Here is a 25,848-nt window from a genome sequence, read left to right as displayed (position 1 = left end):
GCTCCTTTGGGAGTGCTTTCTCAACTATTTCACAGATATGAAATAAATCAAAGGGAGGAACCACTTCTGTCTTCCCTCCAGCCTTCGCAGATTTCAAGCTCTGATCCGAGTCAAGAACACAGGATTTAAATTCAGTCTCCAAACACTGTCCTTCTGGGAATCGCTGCTTCTATTCCACATAAACCCCTCTGCACCCAGATTTACAAAATAGGCCCAAGATTTGAGTAGGTGCGGAGGGACATGTGCATGCTATCACCCAAAATCCACGCTCAGGCAAAGATGGAAAGAATGCAGATGAACAGCTTCTCTAATGTCCTGTATCTCAAGAGAAGGCTGAGGGGAGATCTTATTGCTGTCTTCAGCTATCTAATGAGATCGTATAAAGAAGGAGCCAGGCTCTTTTTGGAGGCCACAGTGATAGTATGAAAGGCAATGGACACAAAGGCCAACACAGGAAAACCTGATTAGATACCTAGGAAAAAAAAACAAAAACAAAAACAAAACGACATTACCATGAGGGGGGTCAAACACCAGAAAAGGTTGCCCAGATACGCTGTGAAATCTTCATCCTTGGAAGCATTCAAAATTCAAGTGGTCATGCTCTGGGCAGGGTTTGGACTAGATGACCTCCAGACATACCTTCCAACCTAAATTGTTTTAGGATTCCCATGCTCAAGGTTCTCTCTGTTACTGGCTATAGCTACTCTGGATACACAGAATTTCTAGAAGTTTATTCCTAAACTTCTACAGGGGCAACATTAAGCAGCAGACCCCTCTTCTGCAGAAAGAAGATTCATTAAGGCTTCCAAATATTCAAATCTAGACGTGAAGCATTTCTGTAATGGATTTTGGTACACTTCTCCATTCACTGCACACAAAACCAAAAAAATCTCACTTGATAGTCATGCATGGGGAAAAAAAGTCCTCCCACCACAAAGAAAGGAAAAATTACATTAACTGCAAACTGATCAAGCTTTGCTATGCCTCACCAATAAAAGAGCCAACCTTCTAAAACTGCTGGTAGAACTACAGTGTAGAAGGAGAGATTATTTCGTTAAGTGACAGATTTTCTTCCCTAAACACACACTTTTGACTGGCTGGTGTTCAGTTATTCCTCCTAGATTAATAGGCTAATGGGACAAATCAAAGTGTAACAGGTCACTGCTCCAAACATCTTGATCCTCTTGCATATATTTAACACAGTCTTGGAATGAAACTAAGAAGATTCCATTTCCCTTAGCAAAACATTCAATATATTATTCAAGGTTCCCAAGAGGGCTTTAATATAAACGTACACGATGAGAGACACTTAATAGCTTCAATTAAATCACTGAAAGTTCAGTAAAGGAGGAGGCCCTGCAGAAGAAGAGCGTTCATATGAAAAGGAGAACGCAGGAAATGTATCATTACATGACAGCATCAGAGGACTGCGGAGGAGCTAGAAACGTACTGTACTGAGAAATGGCGTGTCTGCTCTCCCCTCCATCACCAGTTAGGGCCAACACATCTCTGTCAGCAATTATCTATCCATGCTACTATTCCTGTCCAATTTTGGTTTCCCTAGTAGTTCATAAGCACAGACAGGGTTACATAATAAAGGGAGTGTTTTTAAGTAGAGACACCAGTGTTGGGTAGAAAATAAATTCTTCTCTTGTTCCTCATTTCATTTCAAGGAAAAATAAAAGAGAGCTCAGATTTCCTGGTTCTAGATCTTAAAGGACTTCAGATTTAAAGTGTAAGCCTTCACTGCATTCAAATTAATACATCTAGTTTGTCTTATTCTAAGTAAGGAACAGAACACGCATGCTTGCAACTTCTTTAGAAGAAAACAGAAGATAAAACTGCATTGCTCTAGCAGGTTTACCAAAAAGAAAACTAAGGTAACTTCGACACAGCATCTGGCTAGGATTCTTGATTATGTGATTACAACAATGTTTAACTGTAAAGTTACATGAAAGCAACTGAAGTTTCAAGAAAGCTTTAAGTATTAATCAGTGCAGGAGATGTAGAGTTATGCTTATTAAAAGTGATTAATGAAATTCTCCATAGGTCAGATACAAGCTAAATTCATATAGCTCCATATCCAGACAACTACATTTGAGAACGTATTAACAGAAAGGCAATGCAAAGAAAATACAAGACAAATTTCCCCTCCAGGAGGAGAACAGAAGAAAAGATACCTGGAAAATAAAAGCAGAGGAAAATGTTTATTTGAAAAGGAGGGATAACACATTTCAATAGTGCAAAATATTAGTTATTTTCTGAAAATTGTTTAAAACCAATTTTCTAGTTAGTTTGTTCTAGAGTTAGCTTGTATAGAATATCAGCATCAGTGATACATACATTATACTTGTTTAAAAATAATTTCCTTGTTCTATTTAATACTCTTATTTTAATACAGCCTTTTGACATTATGCTGTTCAGAATTACATCAAAGCTATTAAATGTATGAAATAAGTTCAAAGGTTAGTGCATGGGATATTCATAAAAACCCCCATGGAAAAATATACATACGATTACTCATTTGAGACCTTTGGCCTGAAAGAAAAATGTTAAGTATGCCATCAGTGGGGGGGGAAACCCAAACCAACAGATTTCCAGTATCTATAGATACATTGGGTATACAATTAAAAATTTCAATTCCCTTTACAGCTTGTCATAGTTCTAATTTGTTAAGACTACTCTTTTCTCTAGTTTTGAGAGAAATGGATTCTTGATCTTCTTAGAAGTTTCTTTCCCATCCTTCTCCTGGTGTTTAGTTTGCCTCCTAAATATAAGGGAAGAAGGCTACACTGAAAACTAAATTAATGAGAGCAGTCTGGAGAGAAAAGGACTTTCAGTTTGCTCTCTGTTCCAAAGCAGATCCCCTGCCCTACACAAATCAGTCTATACATTCAAGCCTACAAGCTTTCTGGTTGCTTTAAGCCCAGGGACAGCATAAAATAAGTGGAAAAGGAACAGGTAAAAACCTAACATTTTAGGAAATGGCACCAGATACACTCTCTTAAACACAGGTAAAGCAGTACAGAATTAATATTTGAGTAATTACATGCTGTATTTGTAAGAAATTGTAAAGCCACTTGTACAGAAGGGGCAATATAAAATTACACAGCAGATATTCCAAAAGGGTAGTTATAAAAACAAGAGATGGCTGTGGTCTCTAAGACAGATTTTGATGGTGGAATCGCGGAGTACAGATGCATTTCTTCGATGCGAGTGGAAGACGTGACACCCACTATGATGCCTGGAGCATGTAGGTGTGATGAAGGAAGAGGGACTGATACATGGTGCAAGATGAAAAAAGGCTTCTGCGGGATTCAGAAGAGAGCTTGCCAGCATGCTTTTATTACCAGGGCTGCTTAAAAGCAAGGAAGATGGCAAATAGTTGATACGATGTACAGGAACGCACAAAGATGAAATAGGGACAAGGAAATTCTACAAAGATGCCTATTACTGTAGAAACTGAAGAACAAAAAGGAATAACTTTCTGGGAAGACTACTTCTCTAGATGAAACAAAACCATCCTCTGATTTTTAAAATGGTGGATGGCGATGATTTCAGTTTGACATTCTAAGACTATATCATAATGTTTGCAGAATGAAACACACAGTTTGGAATATCTGGCATGAGGATGTTGTGGTGGCTGACCAAACATAGGGAAACAACTTCTCGGTATGTGGTAGGTAAATAGAGTGATTTTGGCATGCTTCCCATCACACCCAACGCAAGAGTTATAACAAGATTAACAGGCATTGCTAGTGAAGGCCCACAGCTGTCACAAGGAACTTAATAGTAGAAGTTACCAACTTACCAAAGTACTGCAGAGTTGTTGAGATATGCTCATGGCACTTGAAACACCATATTCTCTCCATGCTCGGTGGCCTTGCATCAGTGGCCATACTTTATTACTTTAGCAGTTTTAATTAATCATGCTGTTGGGTTATTTTGTTTCATATCAGTTGCTGGAAATCACTGTCCCCTACCTCTCCTAGCATTGTATATAAGCGAGACAGTGTATTTATATTAAATAGTCACCTCCGCTGGAGCTTGAACTCAGGATCTGTGCCATGTACCCCTTGCAAATATCCTAAAAATAAAGGCTGAAGAGTCCTGTTCTGGTTTTTTTTCCTCTCTCAGGTCTTGTAAGTCTCTAATCAGCAATTTAGGATTGAAAGGGACCTCCTGGGTCAAGACTATTATCCTACTGTTGCAGGAACTCAGTTCAACAACATCTTTCACAGACTTATCAAGCTCATCTTAAAAACAGAGTACTTTTATGACAAATAGAAAAGGTACACAAGGTTACAGTCATTATCAGTTTACCAAGTAGAGTCTATAAGCATGCATCTAGAGCATCATCCTAGGAGACAGAAGACACGTTCAGACATCTAAGAAAGGACGTGAATTCTTTTCTGCAGACTCTAATGCTGCTTAGCAGACTTTTTCAGACTACTGCTTAGTTGTCTTTGACTACGAAAACATAACACCAAGCCCAATATGTCCTGTTCATCTCCTCCCACCTCTGACAACAGTGGGGAAAAAAAAAAAAATTGAAGAGAAAAGGGAAAAAAACCACTACTCACCTGCATGAGACAGAGAAGAAATGCAGAACTCCATTTAAAGGAGATTAATAACTATTTGTTTTGTCAAGCTTTAGCCACTCTACAATTACAGCTACAAATACTGTCTTAACCATTTTTACAACAGAAAACTGAACACACACACACACACCATACCACACCCCTCTCAATTATCCCAGTATCAAATGACCAGCTGGATCTCAGTTCAATTAACCACTTCCTTGAGTCCCTATTGAGGTTCTACATAGTAGCTCTATTCACTACTCTTGCCCTTCAGGTGAGGTAAGGAGAACAAACAAGATGCACAAAGCTTTTTGGGTTTGGTGGTTTTTTTCATAGGTGTGGTAAGACTGCTCTTATCAATGAGAAATGTTGCAAGAACCAAACATAATAAAATATCGCTGGAGTAATACACTTGTTTGTTTTGTTGCCTTTTTTTCCTTCTTTCAAACAGCAACATGTTTTAGCAGACTATCCAAGCACTGTTAATTATCTTATGGTCATGCACCACTAATCTTTTCTGCTTACACAGGAAAAATCCATGAACCACAGCTTACCATCATGTATGATTTAAGCTATAACTGTATCTGCAAGCCTAATCAGTACTTCCTAAAGTCACTTATCAAGGAAATATAAAAACAAAGCATAGTCAGGCATCTTGTTGATTTACTCTCTCTGCAGTCAGATTTTGAACTCGGTACTTGAACGGATTTTGAACTCAGTTACACTACATAGATAATATGGACCAGAAGAATGTCAGCTGGTTCTGAAAAAAACAACTTGCATTGGTTAGGTATAAAATTAGGACTAGCTCCAAGCTTCACTAAGTATTTAAAAGATCTTTCTTTTTTCCTTCTAAAAGGAAATTTTATTGTAGTAGCATTCTGTAATTGCTTCTTCATGTCTAAAACTAATCAGATTAAGCAAGTCCCATCAGGTAATAGACTTTGAATACCTTGTGATATTTTAAAATGACAAAAGACTATCACCGATATCGGTTACATGTTGCCCTCCTCAAGCTTAAAGAGTTAAAACTGTAACCCTTCTCTTCTTTTGAGAGGGATAAAGGAGAACTATAAATGGCATTATTTACACACAGTTTAGAAACCTGCAAAATAACAAGTTACATTTGTAAGTGATAAAACAATTTTAATTACAACTAAAAATACAATCTTTTAATCAGGTTAAATCCACACAGATGGTTTGCGAGTTTATACAAGTCAGCTTAGTCAGAAATGTAACAATCATCGGGCATTTGAACCTTCATCTGAATGATACCAACGGCTTTTCAATTTTCAACCCTAATTTTAATTCCCAAAAATTAAAGAAAACGTCATAACCGAAAAGGCAACTTTATGGATAGAAACAATAATAATAAATAAAACCTTATGCATGATTTTTCATGTGCAGTTTTTATGTACTTAATGACTTTTCTTCTGAAATTGAATTTAAAACAAACAATTTTGTCAAAATGTCAACACAAACATCCATCTTGCTATTTCTACATTTCTTTTTAAAAGCATGACGAGGAAGCGGTTATTACACAACTCAAGAAGCAACTGAGCATGCAATGTCAGAAGAGTAGTATTAGAACATGAGAACGATACAGGGAGTTGCACAGGTTTTGAACTGACTTCAGTGAATCATAGCCAAGTGCACAACAAATGAACAAAAAGTCACCAGAATAGGTAACATGAACAAAACCCTACTCAATCAACAAACATCTACACTACACTGAGCACTTCTTGCCTGCTTATTACACTTCAACCTAATGTATCTACTACCTTAAAACTTTTTAAAGTGCTCAGACATAGCTTAGTTTTCCAGAACCAAGTTTCGTAAAGACACACACACCTCCATTTACTAACAGAAAAACAAACAAAAAGAGTCTTTAGATTTTTTAACTACAACCTCATATACAGAGCTCTGTTTAATTCAGTACAAAACTAATAAACCCCCCCCCTCAATTCATAAGTTTGTGTCCTCTCTAGTTGAGAGTTCTCAACCCAAGAAATACCATAGGGGTGAACAAAGCCCCTCCAAGCCACTATTCAGTTTCTAACAATAGGAAAAGAAAATACCCTTTGAAGAGAGCCTATAATCAATTCCCTTATTACTTACCCAGGACTTTCAGTTATTGTATTTGGAAAGATACAAGGTAAAACCCTACCTTTAACCATTGTTTGTAGACTCGTTGCCCACAAAGCCCTTCACTCCTTTCTGAACCTGCCGAAACAGCCTGCCTCTATAACTTCCTGGGGTAATAACAAAAATCAAGGTCAGCTGCTTTTCTAGAAGAGCTGCCTTTCCTCTCTTCAATCCCTTTTGCTACTTGCTGTAGTTAGTGCCACCTGGTTCTTAGATTACAGGATCTAGTGAATAACAGCTGTGCATCTATCGTCTCTACTCCCTTCACAGTTTTGCAAATCTCGACCCCATCCTCTCTCAGCTTTTTCCTTTCCACAATGAGGAGTTCCAGCTTCTTTAGTCCCTGCTCACAAGGCAGCTGCTCAATCCCCTTAAACACTTTAAGCGCTCTTCCCTGTACCTTCTCTAGCCACAGTATGTCCTTTATAACAAGGCACAGTGAAGTGGCATTAATGGTTTTAACACTTTTCTACATGACAGTGTTCTGAGCCTGTGCTCAACAAACACTCAGGACAAAAACCTCCTCAGAAAGTTATAGTACTGCCAGACAAGGAATAATAAGAGATGAGCTCTCACTTAAGTTTGTTTATAAATGATTCCTTCTTCCTTTATTAAAATTTCTGCTCAAGGAAATAGAAAATTATGTCTTGTAAACACACAGGGTGCCCTGAGAGAACAACCACAGGTGCATCACAGGTTTCTCCTCTAAGTGAAAAACTGATTGAGACGCCCCATGTTCTGCTGCTACCCAGATATACATCAGCTGACTAGAAATTACCATTTCACACTTACAAGATCCACAACACATAGCGTGATCACACAGTAGTTATTCTCTGTTGGGAACCACCATTCATAGCTGTCATACACAGTTATGGGAGTCAGCTGTATAGGTAGAATCAATGCCACTTTTGTGTTAGTGTCAATTATGTGAGATAATAAGGCCGAGAGTTGCCTACGGCAAAGGCAGACTCTTCTGTACACCTTTATTTTGTTTATGGGGATCTGTGAATACGGTCACAAGACGTGACAAGCAGATCTGGAAGAGATGGTTGTCTGGTAACGCTGCAGTGAAATTAGGTAATATACATTTCAGATGATTAGCTCCATCTGGCAAATCGGTAAGGCAATAGAACTAAAAACCTTATTTAAATAAATTAGTTTGGCTGCTTATGATCTCATACCAATTAACAAGCAAAATTAGCTAACACTATCTTAGATAAGTTACAAGGAAGGTTATACTTCTACTTTGCTCTGTAGAAACTCTTGAAGTATGTGCACGTCTAGTCAAAACAATCAAGGCGCTATGAAAAAACACTTAAAGAACTGTATGTAAATCATCACGATCCAGAAATCCGCTGGAGAAATTACTCTCTCTTTTGCCAACAGACCAGTGCAAATCAGGAGAAAAGCATAAGGGGCATAATCTTCAATGTAACTTACATACATTGTCTGGTCCAATCAACCAGATTTGAAAAAACACAGATCTGGAATTAACAGTGTAATATTTCTATATTTTTATGAGTATGACAAAAAGCCTAGTGGGAAGAAAATGCAGCAGGAGACAGTGCTCTCCAGCTGCTGCACTCTTGCCTTCATCCAACAGAATCAAGTTCTAAACCCCTCAGAGAAGCATTTCATGTCAAGACACATTTCTTGTTAGTAAAAATAACTTTGATGACATCGGTGCCCAACTTAAAAGCAAGTGAAATAGATTTCTCTCTTGAAAAACAATATGAAGGTGTCCCTTTGGACAACAATAGAAGGTTATTCAAAACCACTTCTGAAGTGTTTATTAGCCCTGTAAAACTTTAATGAAAATTAAAAATGCTTCATATTTATAGCATTGTGTGACTTTTCATTATTTTATTTGAATCTGATTTCCTTCTCGCAATTTGGAAAGCCAAGATTCCAAAATTTTTGCAACACAGAATTTCTGTGTTACGTTCTGGAATTTACTGGAAAACAAAAATTCCATGTTTCAGTATTGGGCTGTATACCTTATATACCTCAGATTTATAGTAATAGCTTAATTAATAATTAATACCTTATATTTACAGCTGGGTTGCTATAAGTATGCAGCAAGTAACAAATACAACAAAGAGTTAAACACAGAAAAAACCCCAACTTTAGTAGTACCCAACAAAGTAGTAATGCAACTACTTTGCATTATGCACACTTTTTATTCTGAAAACAATTTACAGTTCACTTGAATCTCTTCAATGATAAAAGAAGTATATGAACATCACTATATTGTTTATGAAAATAACAAATCAGGCAATAAAAGATTGGAGCTGTCATGTACAAGACATCGATATTCCGGAGTAAAATACTACTTCATCTGCCAAGACCCCATAATTTGAGTCTCCGGGAGTGCTCAGTATTTCCAAGAGAGATTAAATTGTGACAAGATGAAACTTGGTATGATATATTACTAATTGTACCACACAAGTTAATAATTCTGGTTTCAATTACTTTGGAAAATTACTGTGATACGGAACTTTAGAAGGTTTCACCCCAAACTGTACTGTATCTCCGTACTTAAAACCTACATTGAAGGCAACACGATCAACATTTAGTACTTCTGGAGGCTTCTATACCAGGAAACCACTGAAAAGATATCCAACTACAGTCACTATGTGAAGCTGCTTTTCCTGGACTAGTCAAAGAAAAAAAACTCATTACAGGATTAGCTGCCTAGAAAACAGTAAACTGAGATTATACTGAGTGTTCAAGTTTGAAGATAGTCTTCCAATCCAAAAGTCAGTCTCTCTGAGAGCAGGTGCTATTGTAACATTAGATACCATATATTGAATATGTGGTACTTCCCTCAAATGGAAGAAGGTAATCTTGGAAAGAAATACAAAATTGTTAAATACAAAATTATACATGTATCTGGAGTTTGAAATAAAAACAATTTTGCAATAGCATGTAACCATAACAGGCAAAGACAGGACAATACCACGTACTTTGAGTTGAAATATTTGCACCAAAGAAAGATCACTACATCACATTACAATAAATGTACAAAGTTATGAGGAAATCATTAACTCTCAACACATTAATTTTCAATAAAAAGTTTTACCTGACCTATGCTGGTCTGCTGAAGATAGGAAGCTGGGAAGGCAGAACACGGATAAAATCAAGCAACTCTGACTTGCTGACAGGAAAGGTAGAAGGTGTGGGGATGAATAAAAAAGCTCCTAGAAGTAACAGTCTCTCCTGAGTTAGTATTAAATAGTATACAGTAATTAAATTCAAAATACTGCCACCACTGTGAGACATTTTCAGTACAACATTCCATGAAGACTCTTAAATTAATTCTTTACCAAGGTCTGATAAGTAATTTTAATAAAATTCCCCAGATAATTACACCAATTGCTACTTTTCAGCATTGCCACTTCCACAGCAAGAACAGCTTTATTAAAGCTGCTACCCAAGAAACAAAAAGAATACTCATAAACGTGCAGGTGATACCAAGGTACCTCAGGGAAGCCTGACCAAAATTTACACTTGGTTCAAATCTAGACTTAAGCCCACCGTTAACCTCAGAATGGTTCTGCTCTATTTGGATGTTACTAAATCAGTTGCCACAGGAATAAGAAGGTAGTTTAGATATGCAGAGGAGCTGAATATATTCAACTATTACCTATCGTCTTCAACTGGCATTACAGTTTGAAATTTATTTTGCCTGAAAGTAACTAAAACTTTCAACACAACAGTGGTTCTGTATGCTTGATTCTGGGACATTTAACTTCAGAACCTCATTTTTAGAAGCTCAATACTTACCTCAAACCCAAAGGCCACTATTAGCTTGTAGGATTTGAGTATCACCTGCTAACGCTTAACACCTAATTTAATGTTAACTAGATGTCAAATGGGGCATGAGATTCGAGAAACTTTAATGATTTGTTTTATATGTGAGAAACAGAAGAGCTTTTAAAAGGCTCTATAATGGACATCACGAGAAGTTCTATGTCTCAAATAAATTGGATTAATTTGAATGAAAGTTTCATTTTCTTTGGCAAGCCATCTTTACTAGAATGGGGATCAATTTAAAGCTTATGTTCAGTTTTCTTATCATGCATTTCATTAACTTATCATTCAAATGTCATTAACTTTGTTTTGTCTGATGAAACTTAAACCTTCACTTTTATTAAAGGAGTAACTTGATCTGTCAAATCAGAAAGACTGTCTGAAACTTCCTTTAAAGTTCATTACGAAAGCTTCAGTGAAAGAAGCATTTACCTTGGTGGGTCCATAAACCACTTTTGAACTTGTAACTTAAAGCAAGCAGGGGAAAAATTTGGATTTTAAAAAGTGTGTGGCAAGCAGGAGCCAAATCTTGTTCTTTCAAACAACTTTGTCGTCTGTCAGCTGTGAAACTACACTTTTATTATATAATAAGTAAATAACAGGAAAAAAAAAACCCAAACCCACACACGCAAAACTAATTGGAGAATTACTATTAGTATTTAAACTTTGTCAGGTGAGGGCTTGGAAGGTTACTGGTAGGTTTTCCCCAGGATGACAGGAGCGGTACATCCCTTTTAGTCAGCCTTCCTCAAGTAGGGACCAAAGCAGCAGGGAGCTGAGCCCCCTTTCCTGCAGCAGGAGAAAATAAAGGACTGTATGCTAGTCGAGTAGCCAGGATCAATTAGGCACCTGCGCTTAGCTCTAATGAAGGGGGGGAGGGAAGGCTTTAGAGTTTTTGAGCGCTTGGGTGTTTTGTTTTTAACCAAAGCCAGCTGGCAGTGAAAAAGGAGGACTGACGTTAGGGTATGGCTCCGTCGAGATACCCCTCACGGTCACGACAGGCGGAGATGAAGATCCCACAGGGGCGCCGGCTTGTGCCTCCTAAATCCTCCCCGCTTCGCAGCGCGCACTTGCACGTGTGAGCGGCAGCGTGCTCGGCTGCCGGCGAGCATGAGAGGTGCCGGCGAAGCTGCGAGGAAAGAGGCTGGCAACAGGGAGCACCCCGCCGCTCCCGCAGGGGCCCGGCCGCCTGCCGCCGCCGCGGGCGGGCCCGGCGGTGCCTCCCGCGGCCTCGCCGCCGCGCCCGGAGTGATTGGTGGAGGGCGGCCCCGGTCCCACCCGCCAGAGGCGGGCACAGGGGACCTGCCCCGCCGGGAGCTCCCCGCTGTCCTGCGAGCAGGGGCAGTGCATGGGGCGGGAGGGCGGCCGGCGACCCGGAGGGCAGCTGTCCGCGCCGGCGAGGGGGAAGGGGTGAGGGGAGCCTTTCCTCGTCTAGCCGAGGGACGCGGTGGCAGCGTCTCCGCGGGGGTCGACGGCAGCGCCGGTGTATGCCTCCGGCGGGCGGTGGGGTGCCGGGGCGGCAGCGCGGCGGAGCGGAGCGGGGGCGGAGGAAAGTGATGAGAAGTTGAGGGAGGACGGAGCGAGGGTGCCCTCTCCTCTCCTCGGCCCGCGCCGCAGGGGCAGCCCAGCCCCGCAGCAGGTGCAGCAGAGCCTGGGCGGAGGGGACAGGCGGGCCCGGCGCCGCAGCGGAGGGGCTCCGGCGGGAGCAGGGCCTCAGGCCGGGCCGGACGGAGCCGCGCAGCCCCCGCGCCCGCTCGACTGAGGGAAAAGAGCGGCAAGCGGAGCTCCGAGCAGCGGCGAGCGGCTCGCTCCGGTATTCGGCTCGTTACCAGAGGCAGCGACGCGGAGAAACGGCCCTGAAGGGAGAGCGGTGAGGGAGCTCGGGAATACCCGTGGGGGGGCAGCGGGAGTGGGGTCGGGGAGGAGGGCGAGGCGGTCCCGGCTCCGGCGCCCCCCTCTGAGGCGGTGCCGCCGGCGGGGAGGTGGGCGAGGAGGAGGGAGGCTCTCGTTTCACCTTGCCGCTTTCTTCAGTTCCCCCCTCCTCCTGATTTCTTTCCTTCCTCCTTCCCTCCCTCCCCTAACGCAAGAGGAAGCCCTGGGCGCCTTGCATCACCCCGCGGCAGAGGGTCTGGAGGAGAGGGTGCGGTGGGGCGGGAGGAGGGAGAGCGATGGCGGGGCGGGGTGGGGGGGGGGGAGAGCCGTGGACTGACTAGAAAGAAGCCGCAGGGGAACGGGAGGCCGTGGCGATGCGGTGTCCCTGAGCAAGGGGAGCGGCGCGGAGGGGACGGTGTGACCTGGGCGGGGGGGAGGCGCCGTGTCCTTGCTGAGGGGCGTCATTTCTGGGCGAAAAAAGGGCACCCTCTCCCCGCCCTTACCCTGAGGTGAGCCTGGGCTGCTGCTGTGGGGAGAGGAGGGGTTTGGAGGCGGCAGGGAGCGCGACCGTCCCTAGGAGAGGGTTTCTGCGCTCCGGTGCGCGGCACCTGTGTGGCACGGCCTCTCGGGGCGGGCGGCACTCGGGCGGTCCCTCCGGCCGGCCGCCCTCCGCCTCAGGCGCCGCAGCGGGGAGAGGCGCCGGGTCGCCCCGCGCCAGCGCTGGAGGCCCGGCCGCGGCCGGCAGGTGCCCGCGCTGCGCCTTGAGGAAGTTGAGCGCCGCGAGTCGTGTGAGGAGGAGGAGGAGGAGGACGGGTCCGCAGCGCTGCCGACGCTGAGGCGAACACTTACTCGTGCCGTTCCTCAGCAGAGGGCTGGCACTTCGGGGAAGTTCGGGGGATGAAGCAAGCGGTGACAGTACGTGCCGGGAGCGGGGTGCCCCCGGCCGGCGGGACGTTGGCGGGGCCGCCGCCCGCGTTACCTGGGGATCGGCAGCCGGGGGGGTGCTCGGGCAGGCGCTGCCGCAGGCCCCGGCGGGGGGAGGCCGCTGTCCTTCGGGCACTGACTTTGGCTTAGTTCAGCCTTGCGTTTCGCTTTGCCCTTTCTACGTGAATTAATTGGTGCGGTTACTCGGCCCTTGGTATCGCTTGTCGCCGACAGCCACGCCAAAGTTACATAAGTCGGGCAGCCACATTTGCTTGTGGATGCCTAGGAAATATTTTTATTACCCGGCTGCAAACTTGAAGACGTAATGTGAGGGACTTGTATGTGAGCGTTTGGCCTGGGACGAGCGTGCTGTGCTTTCCGTGAATGTTAACTGAGTTTCGATCAAAGCTGCCCTGCCTTTGAAGGAAGAACATTGCATAATTGCTGGTGTGCCTCCCCTGTGGGTTTAAAAAGGAGGAAAACGGTTAAGCATAGACTTTTAAGGGAATGTGTCAATAAAGTTGCAGAATTTAAACAGATATTAAATGGTATCTTGGCTTTTATGACTTGTTTACCTACTCGTTTTAGTCCTGACTATGGAACAATAGGAAATTATTTTTTAAATATGCCACCCGTTTTCCATGCTCATCAGAGTTGCCTGGGGATGAACAGCAGTGGGTAACTTTAATAGTAGAGATCCTTGAAGGTCTTTCCCCCGCCCCCCAAAGCAAACACCTTGAAAGTAGTAGTTTTGTTTTTCGTGTTATGACTAGGGGACTTAGTTTTGGGAATAATTCACATAAGAGCACTTGTTTCTAGACATTTACTCTAAAAATTGTTTTGGTTACGTTTCCTATCTGAAGCTGCCTGCCTAGTTTTCCAAGCAATTATCACGCAAGGTCACTTAGATTTTAGCTGAGCTAGTTTTATAGCACGAACACAACATAGTATGCAATTAACCTTTACTTCACACTTCCTTGTTTTTGTTCTTTTGTTTTGATCATTGATCCAGGCTGAACACTGGATACTGCAGTGGCTCTTTCTTCAAAACTACTGACTAGTTTGTGCTAGAGTCTTATATTCGTTCAGATGGCTTTCATGCTATTGTGAAAATATTTGTAGAAATACAAGGAAATGAGTGCTTGGCCTGAAGTGCTTGCATTTTATTTTTGACTTTTGCACAACATTTGCCATCAACAGAAGCTCTTTTGCAAGGAAGCAAGAAAAGAAAATTACTTAATTTTTCTTGTATATGGCTATTAAGTATATAGACTCTAAGGTGAGAATCATGTTAGAGTACTTTGTAAACACCCCTTACATTTTATATTCTTAGAGTGCTCTAAGAAGTTGGGTTGTTTTGAAGCAGGATTTGGATGGAGAAACCGATGGGACTACCCAGGGCTTGAGGAGAGGGCATCTGAGAGAATCCCCGTATCCTCATTCTGCGCAGCGTGGTGTCACCTGAGCTCTGTACAAGTCCTCTCCTTGTCTGTGCGAGTGGAGTGGAGGGCAGCTGACTCACTAAGGAAGTAGTAACGAAGCAGTGGATTGATTTTATACGCTGGTGGCAACTTCAACTTAGTGAATGGCTACTAGCTGTTGTAGTTTGCTGGCAGTCATTGCAGCTACAGCTTGGGCTTGGCCTGTGATCAAGGCAGGGCTCTGTCATAACTCCAGATTGGTACCCTATGATAAACTAAGCTGTTTTAGTTATTGTTCAGAGAAATTGAAGGTAGTCAGAACTACCATATTAATGAAATTTTAATGCCATATTTATCATATCTAAAACACTTTAGAGGTTGTTACCCAAATCAACCCTTTGGAATGATAACTGTGTTAGTCGGTTCACTTGGAGGAACTGTCTTGGGTTAGTAAATGAATGCCAAGGGGTGCTGTGGATCATGACAACATGGTCCAAGTAGTTTGTAAAGAAAAGATAAGAGAACCTGCCATAATTCTCCCCTGTATATAATTCGCTACAGGTTGACTTGGTTGATTTCTAGCAATATATTTCATTTCCAGGAATGGGAAAAAAAATCAAATTTATCAAAGTCTTCTCCGTGTTGTAGGTGTGTTACTACATGTGCAGACACTGGGTGAGAAGGTGCTGTGGTAAGCTTCATCATCCATAAAACAATGCCACTGAGCGTAGCTTTGTGTATGGCCTTTTCTGTACCTGTTGAGACTTGTACAGAGGATGTGTTTTGCTGCAACGCTCCTCCTACCACTTAAAAAATGTTTTGCAATTAATTATACTAATAACTGTAACAACAATACCTATCCTGACCTTCCTGAGCATTAACTACATTATTTGTGACTTTAACTGCCGAGCATTTTATTGCCCACGCCTACTTTCCTTTGTGTTTTTCACTTTGGGTTCTTTAAAGCGCTTCTTTCCACATCACTGTTTTAGTCAGGTTGCTTCCTTTAGAATAGTTCTAAGAATTGATCTCGGTTTACTCCATCTTGAGTCCCTTGTCAGTTAATTACTAGAAAAATCACACTACAGTATTAAAAGCTACTGAGACATTTGTTGTAAGAGCACATTCGAGAGTATTCAAGAGATTCTTACTAAATGAAATACCTTTTCCGTCCAGATCCTAACTCTTAACAGAAATGCTTTTATTTCTGTTTCAGTATTATAGACTGATATTTAAGAAGAGAATAGGATTGTGTTTGAGAAATGCTGATACATTAGAAGCGGTTAAAATAATTCACTTTCATTTGTTGGGATTTTTATTCTTCAAAATATTTTTAGCATGGATTTGTCTTTTTTGTTTGTTTGTTTTAGACGATATCTTTGGGCTGAAAACTGATGTTCTGATACAGCTCCAACTGTTTGTGAATAAGCATTGTAGAGGGCTCTTCTTCCTGTTTTCCAGGGAGTGAAATACACTAGAACCATTTAATCTAATTCTCTGTCCTGACAGGTGTGGTGGTTTTTCCATTTTTTTCTCCCCAGGACAACTATGCTTGGAGTAGCTTTCTGAGACTTGTGACATAAGGTTTCTTGAACCCTTTGACAAAATATTTCTAGTGTTCTATGACACTTGGACACTTAAATGCTCGGTGTGTGAGGTCCTGTTAATACTCCTTGTAAGGAAGAAGTCTTTAAATTGTTTGTAGCTTTGTAAAGAAAACCTCTTAGGAATTGATCACTATTTTTCATTGCAAGTCCATGAAAGTATTTTTCTTCATAATGTTTTATTATCTAAGAGAAGAAGAATTTTCAGCTCTCCTTTTTGCTGTTACATAATCACACTGTACTATTTTTGAATTATTTTTTATTTTGCTAATTACATATAAGATTTTGTGCTACAGCTCTTGACTTGGAGCCCGTGTGTTGGAGTAGTAGTGAGTCCTTTCTTTTGGAAGCTTTTGAAATGTTTAGTTTTTAACACAGAATTTTGTGTGTGTTCTTAATTCCTAAATATGGGAAGAGTTGACAACACTACCTGTGGTTTTATGGAATCACTTAATTGTTTAGCTGTTAGAAACAGTACAGCTAACTGACTATACCTGGGACTAAAGGACACTTATTATGTCCTTGCTAAGTCTTGAACTCTTCAATCAGTAGATCGTTTTTTAGAAAAAGAATAGCTACTAGCCCAGTTCAAAAAAGTGGTTTTTGTATGGGGAGAAGTGATGGTAGATGGAAAAAATACCACCAAACTTTGCATTTTTGCAATCTGGAACAGTCTTAAATGGAACAGTTATGATTTAAGGGGTTTGAAAGACAATGTAGATAACTGCTTTCTAAATTATACAGTTCAGAGTTGCAAAAAGTAGTTGTAACCTGATTTGTTATGGCAATTTCTCTTAAGTAGCACAGTTGTCATGCACATAACTTGATTTGTATAGGGGAACAAGTACAGCTTTCTGCTTTGCTCTGTGCTGTTCTTCCCTCCTCTGAATGGATGGTTTAGCTTCATGAGAAATAAGTGACTTGGGACTATTTTCCCTTCCTACTCAATAACTGAAGGGAAGGTTAATGGGAAATTGTGGGTCAGCTTCAGGTTCTGAACCGAGTTGGAAATGAGCCTTGATGCCCTGGTGAAACACTGTGCTTTTTAAAAGATAAACCAAAAAATTATGAAGGTTTTTTCTCCGTGTATTGAAGGGGAGATAGCAGCGTGAACACGAAAGGTGGAGGACCTTCTGAGTTCCTTAAATTAAGACACTGTATTCCATTAGAGAAATTGTTTTCACCCATACATCAACACCAGTCTTTAAAAAGTTATTTCATACATTTGTTAACATGTGAGGATTGAGTGCATAGCTGTAGCACAACCTTCAGACATTAAATTCTGAAATTCAGGGCCTCAGTTGTGAAGATTTTGATAAAAATGCAGTTATATGTGCTGAATTTGATGATTTCCGCACCCCTCCTCCACCCCCCCCCCCCCCCCCCCCCCAAAACTGGGAAGTTGGAAGTTATTTGACTTGAGTCAAATGAATAAGGCTTTGTAATTTAATGTTGAGAACACCAGTTCATAAAATAAAGGTATTTAAAAAGAATTTTAAAAACTTTCAACAGAAGTAAAGTACTAGCATTAAAAAAAACCCATGGCCAGTAGTCATGTGTTGTTACTTATTGCCCTTAACTTTCTTTTCAGCATATGATTGCTGTTCTCTCAATTTAACGTTTAAAATGAGAAGTTCTCCATTTGAGAGGGAAGTCAGGTATTTCCTAGATTATGCTATGAATGGGATCAAAGAAGCATACCTCTCAATGAAATCTGGGTTAGGAACAGGAATTTTGGCCAAATACTGCTTTAAACATTAGAATAATTTAAATGGCATGTAGATGCACAGCTTGCTTTTGAGGTGAAGTGGGAAGGCTGAGGAGCCCACTGCAGCTGTCAAACCCAGCAGCGTAACGGGATGCGCTTTCTGCAACATGCAGTGCCTGGAGAGGGAATCTACCCTTCTGAATGCAGTTGTACGGCTCTCCTCGTGGCTACACCTGGCCTTGAACTGATTGAGAATGCAGATTTAGTTATTAATTTGAATCTGTTTTGTTTCATGGAAAATAATGTTCTCCCTCCCACCACCACCGTTTGATTAAATATTTTTGCTTAAGATGAACCATGGGGAAATAGACATAGAAATAAGGATGCGAACATAGAAGACGTGCCAAATACATAAACATTTCATACTGCTGGAAATTCTATAATGAAATATTCTTTCAAGTGAGCACTTAATTTGGTTTCTCTCTTCTCGCTTTGAAAGCTGTTACTGAGCTGTGGTAGCAGTTTACATTGTACCGGTTTCAGATTACTGAGATGTAGTGCTTTTTTTTTGAAAGGCATAGCTGTTAGAGAATGTAGACGCCGTATGCAAGCAGTTAAATGTTTATTTTGTAAGTTTGCTTGGGAAGCCAGTTCTGCCAACTTATCATAATGCAAACAGGTGCTGAAAAGTTCTTTTTTTAGTAGCATGGGTGTGCCGAGATGTTGAACTTGGACCTTGGTAGCAGTATCTTTCTCGAGCATTCTTGACTAGAAGGTTGCTTGCAGATGAGGTTTGCTATTGGAAGTACTCAGGATAGAGTATGTGCTGCAGGCAGCACTGCCTCTGCAGGAGTTACCCTTGGGAGAATGAAAGGGTTAACCAGTTCTGGTGCCTACAGAGTCAGTAGGTCAGAAATCTTGGCTAGAAGGGTCTCTGGAAGGTCTTGTACAAATTTCCACTCAATACAGAATTGTTGGCAACGTAAGATCAGGTCAGCCGTGGCTCTTTTTTGTCCAAGTCCTGAATACCTGCAAGGATGGAGGTTCCCCATCCTCTCTGGTAACCTTTTCCAGTGCCACACCACTCTTTCAAAGGAAGAGATTTTTCTAGTGCCAGTCTGAACTTCTTAAGCTGCAATTACTGTTCCCTCTGGTAAGGGCAAACTGATAGCCGAGGAATTTGGCTATGAAGTGAAATGGGAAGATCTGACAAGGTGGATTGGATAAGCTGGAAACAAATGCATACTCTGATTGTTCCTTTTTTTTTTTTTTAAACCGTTTTTTCTATTAGGTTGCTGCCTGGTTGCCAAGTCAGGCTTGTGTCTGTTCTGACGGTTCTCAGGGCACCACCTGAAATTGTGTTTATAGCTTGTAGGCCATAGGTAGTGCTGGCTGCAGGTGTTCTTGTGGTGTAAGAGGTGTGTCAGTTTTTCATACAGGAAGCCTGCTGTGCTGATACTCTGCCAAGTGAGCTACAGGCCGTGGGAATCTTGCTGCTGCTCCATACCTTGTTGGCAAAAAAGATCTCAATCTCTTCTGCTTTCTTCTAGGGTTCAGTTCCGCTAAGCCTCTTATGCCTGAGTGAACTTGGAGGAGACTGTCACGGTAGTCTAAATAAAACATGTTCACCAGGGTACTGTAAATACTGAGGAAGACTTGTTGGAGAATTAGACCCTTGATTAAGCCTTGCTGGTCCTTGGAAGAATGTTACTTCCTGTCCCTGGGTTCAAAGAAACTGAACTTTGAGAGGTGTGTGTTGATAGGTATGATGTTTGGTCCCTGGGCACAGACATGTCTCATAAGAAATGGAGCATAAAATGCTTGTGGGAAATTTTGTTTACACATATTTTTCTTCCAAGCACTCTAAAGTGGAAAATTTCAGGTGTTTTTTAGTAACATGACTAGATAGGCCAGTCTAGTGTTTGGAGCATGCTTTGCTTGTGGGGCCTGAAAGTCTGTAAACATGAGCTGTTGGTGTAAATCTTGTGAGGGCTTGTGTGGATACTCGCCCAAGGACAGTTGATGACTATCTGAATTTTTCTTTCAAAGTTGAGAATCTTGTAAAATAGATCCGAGTCTGGTGTACAATGTGTCAAATTTAAGAGTGTAACCTAAAGCTGCCATATTTCTTTAACCATTCATAGTGATGAATCTTTAATGACTCTGCTTTGTGGTACTTTGGTAATTGTTTTGCTTATTTATCAATTAGCTTTATTTTCATGAAAGTACACTCGAGAAGACTGGAGTATTCCAAATTAAATTAATCTCAGGCTACACTTTTTATTAAAGTCAATCTTGCATTAAACTATTTAGTAGTGAAATAACTTGATAGCCTATAGCAGGGCTGTAGTTAAGAGAATGTGTTTCTGTTACAAACCCCCATCAGATATTGGTTATTATATAGTGATAGTGGTCAAAAAGTTTTAGTTGCTTTCAAGAAGTGGAGGAAGATCTTCTCGTCTCCTGGAAAGTGCAGTTTCAGTGGGTAGGAACAGACACATGCACGTGTAGAAGCACTTGATGCATATCTGGATGGTCTATTGTTGATCTGTTTTGGTTTTCCACCCAGATCATCCTCTCTGAATCATAGTCTTAGAGCTGTGAATCGTCTTTATCTTGACCTTCAGCAACCTTTGGATCTCTCTCTCTTTTTTTTTTTCCTTAGTATTTGTAAATTAACAGATTATACTTAAGTCTCATATTGTCTCTGAAAATCCATAAACCCTATCTTTAGACCCTTTGCTTTCTGAAGTTATAATCCAGTCTTAAGTCAACTCCTGATACTAGAAATTGGCAGGAAGTTTCTGTATATTTGAAAATCTTTATACAGCTACTGCAAAAACCCCTAAGTCTTTTCTTACCCCTTACTGGAGTGTAGTCTGCACCTTTTAGAAGGTTCTTGAGTTGATTTCTGTCCCCTCTCACTCTGCTGAGTGATGTGGTCTTGCTCTTAAAATCAGAGTCTGAGGATTAAACTACATAGAGAGAAAAGCTGTTATGTACTGTACTTCTGTCTTATTCTAACAACCAAATTTTACTAAGAGGTAATTCAAAGCAGACACTACAAAACACAAATCTGAAAGCAAAAGACCATAATTTGCTTTAAAAAAACCTACCTGTAAGTTTCAAAACAGAAACTAATGATGAACAGACTGAACAAGCTGAATGTTGTTGGAGTGTGTTGTTGCTGCATACAGTCTTGAGCAATTCAGTTATTTTAATTGAGCCGAATAAGAGCAAAACATTATTAAATCAAGTATTTTAACTTTATTCAAAGTTGTTTTCCCGTTGCAGAAACAAACCTGCTATAGTGTCTCTTGTGATTCTGTTTGTGTGGCCTGTTAAAATGTAGTGATTTGCTATAGGGTGAAATCAGAAACCGAACAAAGAAATTCATTCAGTGCTCCTAGGTGTCATGTGATGGCGTGACCAGGGAGAGCTTGTACCAAGCTGAAGCTAGCTGTAGTGAAAAAATGAAGCATCCCCCCAAACAAATTACTAAAGTTAAACAAAATCCCAGTAAAATGTGTTGAAGTTTAAAACTAATGTTGTTTCAGATCCTGAGGCTCATTCATGAGGCAAAATTCGTGCTTGCGTAATGGTAGCATATAACTATAGCCTGTGTTTGTTGCACCAACAAATTAAGCTTCCTACAAAGTTGTGCTCTGCAATTTCTTCCAGCCCCTTCTTCGGAGAGTCATTTTATCAAAGGAGAATCTGTCACTGATGAAAGTGTTTAAAATCTGCCAGAGTTGTGTTTTTTCTTTTTTTCCTTTTTTCTTTTTGATACTTCATTCAGCCAGTATTTCAACTGTCTTTTGAGGCCATTGTGAAAGAGAAGGCTTCCTTCGACCCCTCAGCAGAGGCATCTTTCTCTCCATCAGCTGCCGTGGCACTTGTGCCCTCTGCTCTCTGCAGGTAGAAGGCTTTCTTTTTTTTCTTTCTGCACTTGACTCCTGTAGCTCTTGACTGTGCAGCATGAAACATGTTGTGATAAGTTATTCTCTTACTGGGCTCTTCTGGGCGCTGCAGTGTCACGCAGCAGGAGCAGGGCCAGCAATTTGAGCCAGTAAATAACATTTTAAACAGCACTGGTGTCTTTTAAGAAATGTTGACTTCTCTGTTAATACCCGCACCCCCTGATGTCACAACATTAATTCTGGTTGCTTTCTTTCTAGTGCAAAATGGCTGGAGCAGGTTGAGAAACACTGCTTTCAGATCTCAGTACTTGGAGGAAAGGTCCTCAGAAGTTGAGGGGACTCTGTCAAGGGACTTGTATGTTGGTGCCAAAATACCGTGTCTTCTGTGAATTCACTGTAGCTGTGAGGTAGATGTGTAATTTGTCAGAAAGCATTCTCACGTCGTTTTAGATGAACTAGACAAATCTCTCCACAAGGAATATACGTGTCTCACTTTCAAATAGATGGCTTTTTCACTGCATGTAGTCAGCATTTATCTTTCCAAGGTGCTGGGGGTGGAATAACCATGGGCAGCAAGGAAAAGACCCACCTAATAGAGAACAGCAACATGGAGAAATCAGAGTCGCTTGCACGCTGAGTCAGGCTGCGTTCGGTCGAAGGTATGTAGGTTTTGGAGCAGGCTTTTAGTTTCTCAGGTTTCTGCACTGTGCTTCCTTTATGTCCTGAGGTGTGCCAGGGTGGCATATCAGCTCTGTTGCAACACGATGTACGCATGTGGTCAGCTTTGCTCTGGTGCAGGGGCTGAAGTAATAAACACAGCCCGACCTGAGCTGCCCTGCTGATGTGTCTCTGCACCATCTTCCCCCCCCCGCTCCCAGTTTTGGGGATACAGTGTAACTGCCGAGGTGCTGGGGCCGGTAGCCTGTTCTGGTCTTGCTATACTGCTTTGGGCTTAGGCCAGCAGCAGAAAGGATGGGGTTTTTTTTCATGCAGTGCTTCTAGGCCTGGCTAAGCTTTACGGAAGAATTTGCAATAGCACCCAGTTTTACCAAAACGTTGACAGGTAGACTAGTATTTGCAAATGCTAATCCCTGCTGTGTAAAGTGAAAGATTTACAGATCATAAGGATCTTAAAATACCCTGTTTGAATTGCCCAGTGCACAGCAGGACTAATGAGAACTTGCTCTTCTTGCCCTTTTGACTTTCATTTGGGTTATTAAAATATATTCTTGATGTATTTTGAGTTGTTTTAACTACCTTATCTGGTAGGTCTGCGAACATTAGTGTTTCATAGGGTGTAAAATCTTTATGAAACTTGCTGTCATGCAGTTAGCTGGACTGAGTCTTGAAAATGAATACTGGTACAATAGTGACATTCAATAAAGTATAATTTTTAAGTGAATACTGTTTGCTCAGTTCTGGTGCATAGAGTCTTAAGAAATGTAGATCATGCGAAGGAGAATGTGCCTTTGCCCTGTTGTAACATACCTCATATTATGAAAACATTTAATTAGACTCTAACCCTTTACCCTCAGGTAAATCTCTTCTTGACTGATGCTGTCAATACTGCATTATTATCATCCCAAAGTATACAGGCCTTGCTATGGTTTATAAGTGACTTCACTTAAAAGATTGAAGGTATTACTGTTAATAACTTTAGAAATCTTGTATAAATTTGGAATCTATTCATAGAAGAATAAAGGCAATCTTTGTAAATCTTTAATCTTTTTAGATAGATATAGTCAATCTTTTCTGAAGTTTAGGATTGTTTTCCATAACCATGAAGACTCATTTGAAGCTGTTCTTTCAGAAAGCCAGTAGCAAAGTGCTAGCAAGAATGTTGTGCCTTGGTCACTTGCCATAAATTCATTTTAATAGGACGTTATGCCTTGCATAAGATTTCTATTCCCGTGTAACTTGTTAAAAAGATCAATCTGCTAGCATGTCTGTTGAGAATATTTTGTGTACTAACTGTAAAACCTAAATTTTGAAGGAGAAGTACCTCTTCTCTTTTACCTTGCTGCCTTCCGAGCGAGGATTTTTAAAATCGTTTTTCCACAACTCTGGAGTACAAAAGCTTAGGTAAAATCCTTTAGTATTTGATAAAACCTCTTGCACAAATAAGAAGTTGTAACTAAAAGGGGTTTCATAAATTGCATATCCTTTTGACTCCCTCTTAATAACTCCTTTGCTGTTTGCATAACTGGCACAGTAAGTCTCTGACAGATGCTTACAGCAACATCGTAATACCTATAAATCTTCTTCTCTCTTATCTGTAGGTGAGACGTTCCTGTACTCATTGAAATGCTTCAGTCATTGCATAAAGGATGTAGTTGTTGTTCAAGAAACTGTACAAAGTAAACGCAAAAGCCTGCCCTTGTTTATGCGCACAGGATTTCTTACTAATCATTTACACTAATTTCTTAATTTATTCAGTTGGTTGAAATAGGAGCCTGTAGTTACAAGCTCAATCTTTCCACTTACCTAAAACATTGCCACACGAAGTAACTATCATAGCATGCGCTACCTCAGCAATTAGTAACAAGATGTGTGATAGGAAAAACTTAAGAATACAAATCCAAAGGTTGTGCAATACCTGTTATCAGAGTCTCTTCCTAGATAATACAATGGTTTGCTGCTCCAAGGCTCTGTGCAGTCACACATTTCTGATGCTTTTGTCTGTTTTACAGCACAAGTTGCTTAGTAGCAACCGCTTCATAATCTTAAACTGCTATTTGCTGCCTGAAGTCAGCTTATGGGCCTGATTTACTTTAATGCTCTGAAGGGATTATGGAGTAGTATTTCCTATTACCTATGGAAGATGTACAGTAGAGCAAGCAGTATTACAGATTAAGAAAGTATCTTACAATTGCCAGCTTCAAGGGTTTAGGAATTAAGTTGTACTTTAAGCTTGAAGAGCGTGGTCTCTTTTCCTGTTGTCTGTTAAGCTACTAATTAAAATCTTCCTGTGTCTGTGATAATTTGATCATCTTCTGAGATTTGCTGTCATACATAATTTGGTCAGTACGCGTCCTCGCATAGGTAGCATTTCTTTACTCTGGTGCTTGGCAAAAATATACTGATTTGCACTGGTATTAAATCTTAGAGAATATTTTGAGGGGGACTTGAAAAATTACTTGTATTGTTTCAAGAGGTGTCTTGGAGGATGTCACAAATAGAAAGACAGACCTCTTCTTTTCTCTGTTTGCTCTTCCCCAATTTTGAATCAATGCACTGCGTTCATGCTTGTGTGTATGTGTATGTTTTTGTCTTTAATATGTGCTGATAACAGCTAAGATTTGTTTTGGGCGCATGCATTTTTATCACTGAATCATCCTGTAAACAGCATTAGAGAACCTTTTATTTGTCTTGAAATATTTTCTTCCTTTTTCAGTTTTACACTTAAGTGCTTCTTGTTAGTCGCTCCTTGCTATCTTAGGCTTGATAAAATGCTTTGCTTACAGGGCCTCTGGTCATGCAACTAGTATTGTAGGGCTTGGTTCTGTATTTGTTTAACTGAAATGTTTACAAGCCTTTGAAGATTGGATACCACACTTTATCTGTAAAACTGTGTTTAATAACAGCTAAAGCAAACAGATTTGCACATAAAATAAGTTAACGCCAATGGGATTTTGAGTAGGCAGGGCAGAACTGGAGCTTCAATAAATCAAGTAACACAGGCAATGCATCAGGTAACAATCTGAGATCCGTGCTCATTTCTTTCTCCTCTTTAATGCTTCCTTTTTATTAAGAGCGGTAGTAAACCATAGACAGTAGCTGCTTCTGTGCTTTTCAGAGGGAGTTTGTAATGCTCTCAGTAACCAGTTGTCTTTCAGTCACAACTTAACGTTTTTTTTA

General features: G+C 40.9%; 1 protein-coding gene across 1 annotated transcript in view; it reads left to right on the top strand.

Annotated features, from left to right (window-relative positions):
- The first annotated feature begins 12,164 nt into the window (after positions 1–12,164).
- UGT8 (UDP glycosyltransferase 8) overlaps positions 12,165–25,848 on the top strand; it is a 47,985-nt gene continuing 34,301 nt past the window's right edge. Inside the window, exon 1 of the mRNA XM_075499318.1 lies at positions 12,165–12,411. The gene's annotated coding sequence lies outside the window, so the exon portion shown is untranslated. The remainder of the gene's footprint in view (positions 12,412–25,848) is intronic.

This window comes from Mycteria americana, chromosome 4 (assembly GCF_035582795.1).
Source record: "Mycteria americana isolate JAX WOST 10 ecotype Jacksonville Zoo and Gardens chromosome 4, USCA_MyAme_1.0, whole genome shotgun sequence".
NCBI classification, from domain to species: Eukaryota; Metazoa; Chordata; class Aves; order Ciconiiformes; family Ciconiidae; genus Mycteria; species Mycteria americana.
Note: the sequence above shows the minus strand (reverse complement) of the source record. Positions and strands in the feature narration are given on the sequence as shown.